We start from the raw sequence: 8,108 nt of genomic DNA, 5'->3' as shown, positions 1-8,108 counted from the left end.
CCAGGAACTATAGAGTGTGCCTCACCATTTGGGGTCATCTTTTTATAATTGTAAAATTAAATAGATACAGTAGTTTTTCTAAAGTTTTGCCCAAAGACTTTAGATAAAAATAAAAATTTCTTGAGGTCAAGAGCCATTCCTGCATTCCTGCCTTTTCCCCTCTGATACTGATATTCAGTGCTTGATATACAATAGCTGCTCAGTAAATATGATTAATTCATAGCATGAAAAAAACCCATATTACGAAGGGCTTACAGACATTTTTATCCTCAAGGGATTGAAGAATTCCCTAGAGATATTTGTCTGTGGGAGGAACCTGTTGTTCCAGTATGAGTTCCCCTCTACTCTCTTTTCCACTTTCCACTCCTGGTCTGGATGTCAGTTTGCTCTAATAAGCACCTTAGGGTGGCCTCCGGCACTGCACTGAGTGATTGAGATTGCAGCCCTTGTTCTAGATGGCATTTCTTTTCAGATATCCCTGACAATAGGTATCTGTTTATTAATTCATTAAAAAATAAAGCTTGCTATATATGACACATTAACATTGAAAACAAATTTTTATTGAAAAGAGAAGAAACAGGGGCCAGAGAGAGATTACAGTAAAGCTTTGTCCTTCATGCAGGTTTGATCCCCTGCACCACATACAGTCTCTGGAGCACTGCAGGAGTGATCCCTCAGTGTAGAGCCAGGATTAATCCCTCGGCACAGCACAACTGGGTGTGGCCCGCAAACGAAAAATTGACAGAGATAGAGAGAGAGAGTGGGGGGGAGGGAGGAAAGGAGGGAGGGAGGGAGGGAAGGAGGGAGGGAGGGAGGGAGAGAAAGAGAGACAGAGACAGAAAGAGACAAAGAGACCGAGAGAGAGAGAGACAGAGAAAAGAGGGCTGGGACATGGCCCAAAGGTTGGTGCACATGTTCTGCCCACTTAGGGTTTTTAATGTCTTCAAGTTTAAATGACTCCCCAAAATAGAGTCTGAAAGAAAACTAGGTAGAATTTATTGGTGGGGTCAGTGGTAGCTGGTCAGTGGTAGAACACGTGTCTTGCATATTTGGAGTCTTGGGTTTGATCCTCTCAGCATGGCAAAAAAAGAAATAAAAATGGTAGTGTTGTGGGACTGGAACAATGGCACAGCGGGTAGGGCATTTGCCTTGCATGCGGCTGACCTGGGTTCGATTCCCAGCATCCCATATGGCCCCCTGAGCACCACCAGGAGTAATTCCTGAGTGCAGAGCCAGGAGTAGCCCCTGTTAATCGCCAGGCATGACCCAAAAGCTAAAAAAAAAAAAAAAAAAGGTAGTGTTGTTGGTAAGAAGATAGAGGAAAAGGGAACCCATATGTGTTCTTGGTGTTAATATAAATTGATGCAACCACTACAGAAAAGAGTAGAGAGGTCACTAAAATGTTGTAGTATTTTTATTTTTTGTTTTGGGGCCACATCTGGTAACACTCAGAGCTTACTCCTGGCTCCACTGAAGGATCATTCCTGGAGGTGCTCTCAGGGGGACCAAATGGGATGTTAGGGATCGAACCCAGTCTGCCACATGCAAGACAAGCACCCTGACTGCTGTACTATCCCTCTGGACTCTTGTGTGATTTTTTTTTTTTCTTTTTGGGTCCCACCCGGAAATGCACAGGGGTTACTCCTGGCTCTGCACTCAGGAATTACCCCTGGCGGTGCTCAGGGGACCATATGGGATGCTGGGAATCGAACCCGGGTTGGCCGCGTGCAAGGCAAACACCCTCCCCGCTGTGCTATCACTCCAGCCCCGACCCTCGTGTGATTTTGTGTTTTGCTTTGGAGTCATATCCAGCAATGCTTATGACTTATTCCAGTATTTGCACTTCTGGCAGGTTTGGGGACTACAAAGGTTGCCAGGGATCGAACCCAGGTTGGGCACATGCAAGGCAAGCACCCTGCCCACTATGTTACCTCTCTGACCCCTGTTTTTTTTGTGTGTGTGTGTGTGAAATAAAGTTTTATTTAGAGGGGTCAGATCAATAGTACAGTGGGGAGGGTGTATGCCTTGCTTGTGACCAACCCTGGTTTGATCCCCAGTACACCAGATAGTCCCCGAGTCCACCAGGAGTGATCCCTGAGCACAGAGCCAGGAGTAAGTCCTGAGCACTGCCAGTGTGATCCAAAAACTTAAAAAACATGTTTTACTTAGAGACTGGAGTGATAGTACAGTGGGTAGGGCACTTGCCTTGCATGTGGCTGAACCAAATTTAATCCCCAGCATCCCTGAGCACTACCAGGAGTAATTTCTGACAGCAGAGCCAGGAGTAACCCCTGAGTATCACGGGGTGTGGCCCAAAACAACAACAAAAAAGTTTTTTTTTTTTGCTTTCTGGGTCACACCTAGCAATGCACAAGGTCACTCCTGCTCATGTACTCAGGAATCATCCCTGGTGGTGCTCAGGGGACCATATGGGATGCTGGGATTTGAACCCAGGTCGGCCACATGCAAGGCAAACACCCTACCTGCTGTGCTATCACTCCAGTCCCAAAAAGTTTTATTTCGGAAGAGTGAGAGAAGAGAGAAGAATGTCAGAGTAGCATAAAGTAAAGGAAGAAAAATTACTAAAGGATGTAGTGACTTCAAAACAGAACGTGCCCAAAGTTTAAAATAGATATGGCTCAGTGGTAGAACGAATGTTTTGTATGCAAGAGACACTTGATTCTGGCTGGAGAGATAGTATAGCAGGTAATTCACTTGCCTGGTATGTAGCCAACTGGGTTCTATGTCCAACACATATGGTCCTCTGAGCAACCAATCAGGAGTGATCCCTGAGTACAACCAGGTATGGCCTAACCCCATCCTACGCCCTTCCAAAAAGAGACAGGTGGCTCCTCTTTACTACCCCTCCTCTGAAAAAGAGAATTACCATCTGATTTAGTAATCCTATTTCTAGGTATTTTATTGAAGAGAAAAAAAACATTAGTTGAAAAATATATACACGATCCCATGTTATGTTTACTACAGCATTATTTACAGCAGCCAGACATATAGGCATTCTAAATTTCTAATTGGGGTGAATAAGGAAAATGTAGATAAATTTGAGTGGACAATCAGAGAAGTGGACTCCCAAACTACAGTCTAGAGGAATAGGAAGATAGTTAGCATTGTCTACAGCCATGCCAGCCTCAGAGTGCTAGAGCGGAAGCTAAGCAGGGTCAGGCCTGGTTAGTACTTGGATAGGAGAACATGGCTATTGTGGGATTTTTTTATTTGTTTGTGGCCACACCCAGTGATGCTCAGGGGTTACTCCTAGCTCTGCACTCAAAAATTACTCCTGGTGGCGCTTGGGGGAAGCTTATGTGATGCTGGGAATCAAATCTGGGTGTGCCCTACCTGCTGTACTATCTCTTCAGCTCCTGATTAGCGTGTGTTTGAAAGTTTGCTCTAGCAGCAAGTGTGTGGGTTGTTCTGGAACAAAAGCTGAGATCTGGAACAAGGCTGGGATAATTGCAATTACGCAGGTGAGAGATAATATGGGTTGGGTCAGGGGACAGAGAAATAGGAAGTCAAGTAGTACAATGGGTAAGGCACTTGCCTTGCACAAGGCTGACCTGGGATTGAGCTCTGGCACCGTATCTTCTCCCCTGAACTCTTTCAGGAGTGATTCCTGAGTGCAGAGGCAGGAGTAAGTCCTGAGTATCGTCAGGTGTGACCAAACATCCCTCCAAAAAAGAAGGAAGGAAAGAAAGAAAGAAAGAAAGAAAGAAAGAAAGAAAGAAAGAAAGAAAGAAAGAAAGAAAGAAAGAAAGAAAGAAAGAAAGAAAGAAAGAAAGAAAGAAAGAAAGAAAGAAGGAGAGAAAGAGATAAGGAGAGAAAGAGAAAGGACAAAGAAAAAGAGAGGGAAGAAAAGAAAAGAAAAGAGAAGAAAAGAAAAGAGAAGAAAAGAAAAGAAAGAGGCTTCCGTGGGGCGGCAGGCGGCGGCGCGTCCTGGGGGGCCAGCATGCGCATCACTTCTGCTCTGGGCCCATCTACCCCGAAGGTGTTCAGATTCTGTAAATCCAAGTGTCATAAAAACTTCAAGAAGAAGCGCAACCCTCGCAAAGTCAGGTGGGCGAAAGCCTTCAGGAAAGCGGCCGGCGGGGCCAGAGCGATAGCACAGCGGGTAGGGCGTTTGCCTTGCACACGGCCAACCCGGGTTCGATCCCCGGCATCTCATATGGTCCCCCAAGCACCGCCAGGAGTAATTCCTGAGTGCAAAGCCAGTAGTAACCCCTGTGCATCGCTGGATGTGACCCCCCCTCCAAAGAAAAAAAGGAAAGCGGCCAGCAAAGAGTGACAGTGTATAATTCATTTGAATTTGAAAAACGAAGAAATGAACCTATCAAGTACCAGCGAGAGCTATGGAATAAGACAACTGATGCAATGAAGAGAGTCGAAGAGATCAAGCAGAAGCGGCAAGCTAAGTTTATAATGAACAGGTTGAAGAAACATAAAGAACTACAGAAAGTGGAGGATATCAAGGAAGTAAAGCAAAATATCCATCTCATCCTTGCACCTATAGCAGACAAAGGAAAGCAGCTGGAAGAAAAAATGTTACAGAAATTACAACAGGATGTGGACATGGAAGATGTTTCTTAAAAATCCTACTGTCGAAAACCATCTCTATACAGGCATTTGAAAATCTCCTTTGGAGTCTCAGAATTTTGAAATCATTGTTTCATTTTGTTTCATGTTAGTTCCTTCAAAGGAAAGGTTTGAAAGTGCGTCTGCCTTGCTATCTCCAAAGCTTAAGTGAGTATAGATGTTCAGTTGTATCTCAGTGTTAGCCCTTCACTGACAGGTATACTTATATAAGTCTTGAAAATTCTGTTGTAAATAGAAAAGTGCATTGAGAAAATAAAGTCATACTGGTTGAATATTGCAGCATTTACAAATAATTGATAAAAACTTTGACTGTTATATAAAACACCTTTGCTGTAAAATACTTTCTTAATGTTGTAGAAGGAAAATACAAGAAGGAACTAACAATCTGTGATGCTTAAATAACTTTTGATTTCCTTTTCTTTTCATTAAACTCTCTGAAAATTATAGTGGGCTCTTGTGTTGAGAGCTAATTATTTTGAACTATTTTGACCTAACTTGATTGGTGTGATAAGTCGGGTAAGAATTGAGTTGTGTGTCCCTGGATTGGCACTGCACTGTGTAACTTGATGTTTCCGGTAACAGCTATTTCTCCAGTTGCACAGTGATTTAGAAGCGAGGAGATCATGTGCCTTTAATAAAATTTTTATTTTCCTGTAAAATACAAAAAATTTTTTTCAAAGTTGAATTTATGGGTTGCATCTTTATATATTGTTTGAATATAAAATAAACTATGTATAAAGGTAAAAAGAAAGAAGGAAGGGAAGAAAGAAAGAAAGAAAGAAAGAAAGAAAGAAAGAAAGAAAGAAAGGAGAAAAAAGGAAAGACATAGGGAATCATGTGTAAGTATAAAGGTTGGAACCTAAAGATTTCATGATCGATGACGTGTTGGTAACAGAAGTAAAGGACATAGCAAAGTCCAAAGATTCAACCTGGGTTAGTGAGACTCATTGTCTTTATCTCTATTACAATCACCTGACTGTAGGCTGCCATCATCTCGGCCAGGGATTACTCTGTTTAAAATTCTTTAACTGCTTCCCAAAGCCAATAAACTCCTTATAAGGCTTATGCATGTGTAAGGCCTTATAAGGCCCTTGTGCTCTGGGCAATTTTTCTCCGTTCTGCCTGGCTCACCACAGCAAGTTTATTCCTGCCTCTGGACCCTGAGAAATGCTCCCCCTTTCCCCAGGACCTTATTTCCTTCTCTTTAAGGATAGTGTTTTCATCCTTTAGAGTACAGCTTAAATGTCACCTCCTGCCTGAATCATCCTAGCAAAATCAGGTCACTTGCCATTCTCAATACTGATTTTACTATAGCTTTTACCAAACTTGAAACTTCAAAATGATATTTTTTTATTTCCCTTTTTTTCCTCCACTGGAAACCACAGAAATGACCTTGTCTATTTTTTTTAGTTATTGGTGTTTATTAGAGTATCTGCCATATGGAAGATAGTACATATTTGTTAAATGAGAAAATTAGTCAATGAATATAAAAACTACTTAGGTTATTGGTCGGAAAGTATGAAAAAAAGAGGTTTAGAGTGAAATTTTATTTCTTATCTCTGTTACTATGGCGCAAGGGTGTTTGTAGAGGAGGATAGTGCAGAGACCTACTTGGGGACAGAAAAGGAAAAGGAGTTAGCATTTGATATTGTACCTCCATTCTGTTCAGACGTCATAGGACCTGACCATAAGATGACACTATTTTTGCTATGCTGCTAGGTTCACCTCAGAGCATATGATGTAACATAATAATTAAGAACCTAAAGGAGGGTTGAAAGAAGGGCACATGCTTTGCATGTGGAAGGCTCAGAGTTCCACTCCAGGTACCACTGGACTCCCAAGTGCCTGATGAAGCTCTGGTTGCCCCCAGGTACCATTGGTGGGACCTTATTTAGTGTTTGAGCCACACCTGGCAATGCTCAGGAGCACTCCTGGCTCAATGTTCAGGGGTCACTGTGGCAGTGTGTATGTGTATGTGTATGTGTATGTGTATGTGTATGTCTGGGTTCAACCCGACATACACATACACTTGTATATACTCCTATATGCAAAGGTTATTCTCTAGTCTGTTATCTCCCTGACAACTTTGGAGGTCTTTTTTTTTGGGGGGGGGGCTTTTTTTTAATCACACCCAGCAATGCACAGTGGTTACTCCTGGCTCTGCATTCAGGAATTACTCCTGGCAGTGCTTTGGGGACCATATGGGATGCTGAGAATTGAACCCGGGTTGGCCATGTGCAAGGCAAACACCCTACCCACTCTGCTATCACTCCAGCCCTGGAGGTCTTTATTTAATAACTAAAAAGAGCCTAAAGGAATGAGAGGGGGGGCAGAGTGACAGTACAGCAGGTAGGGTGTTTGCCTTGCATATGGCCAATCCCAGTTTGATCTCTGGCATTCCATATGGTTCCCTGAGCACCGCCAGGAGTGATTCCAGAGTGGAGAGCCAGGAGTAACCTCTAAGCCTTACCGGGTGTCACCCAAAAAGCCAAAAAAAAAAAAAAAGAGGGGGTGGTGGGCCAGAGCGATAGTACAGCCGTTATCACTTGCTTTGCAAGTAGCCAATCTGTATTTGATCTATGCTCTCCTGAGCCCCACCAGGAGTGATCCCTGAGTACAGAGCCAGGAGTAAATACTGAGCACTATTTACTTAGTGACCCTAAAACAAAACACACACAGAATGAGAGACTGAAAGGCTTGGCAATGATAGGACCACACTGTTACCTGAGAATTGCTGGGAGCAATTCCCAAACAATAATCTCTAGATAGCCCCAAGAACTGTCAGGGTTGACTTAAAAGTAAAACAAAACAAAAAATGGATTACAGTTGACAAGATACACATGGATTCTGATTCCACTGAAGTATGATCAACATCAGGGCTTGAGAAATAAATACAGCAGGTAGAGTGCTTGCTTGCCTTGCACACAGCTGACTCAGGTTTGATCCTTGGCACCTGTGTGGTTCTCTGAGCTCCTGCCAAAAGTGATTCCTGAGAGCAGAGTCAGGAGTAACCCCTATGCATGGCCCAGGTGTGACCCTCAGACAAACAAAGAAGCAAACAATAATGAGACCACAGAGTTTCAGAACAAACCTGTTTGTAATTGAAACCATTTTTTGTTTAAAATTTAAAAATAATAAGATCTTGTGTTTATTAACTAACAATTCAATAGTCATGAGTAGGCAGGCAGAGAGGCCCTGGTGTGAGCTTAAGTCCACATATGCATAGTGGCAACTTTATTAGGAATGCCTATCACCCTCTGTGTCTAAATGATCACATTTAATGGAATCATCTATATACACAGCTGTCTCCTGACTGAGACACTTTTTTGGGTATAATTTTCTTAAACAAATTTGAAGACTGAAAATAACGTACAAAAAATCAGATACACATATGTATGTATGTGTGGGTAGGTGGCAGAGGGTCCTGTTCTGAAAAAATGAGGATTAAAAAAAATAAGATAGGGGCTGGAGTGATAGCATAGCGGGTAGGGCGTTTGCCTTGC

This window comes from Sorex araneus, chromosome 6, assembly GCF_027595985.1.
Source record: "Sorex araneus isolate mSorAra2 chromosome 6, mSorAra2.pri, whole genome shotgun sequence".
Lineage (NCBI taxonomy): Eukaryota > Metazoa > Chordata > Mammalia > Eulipotyphla > Soricidae > Sorex > Sorex araneus.
This window is presented reverse-complemented; position numbering follows the sequence as displayed.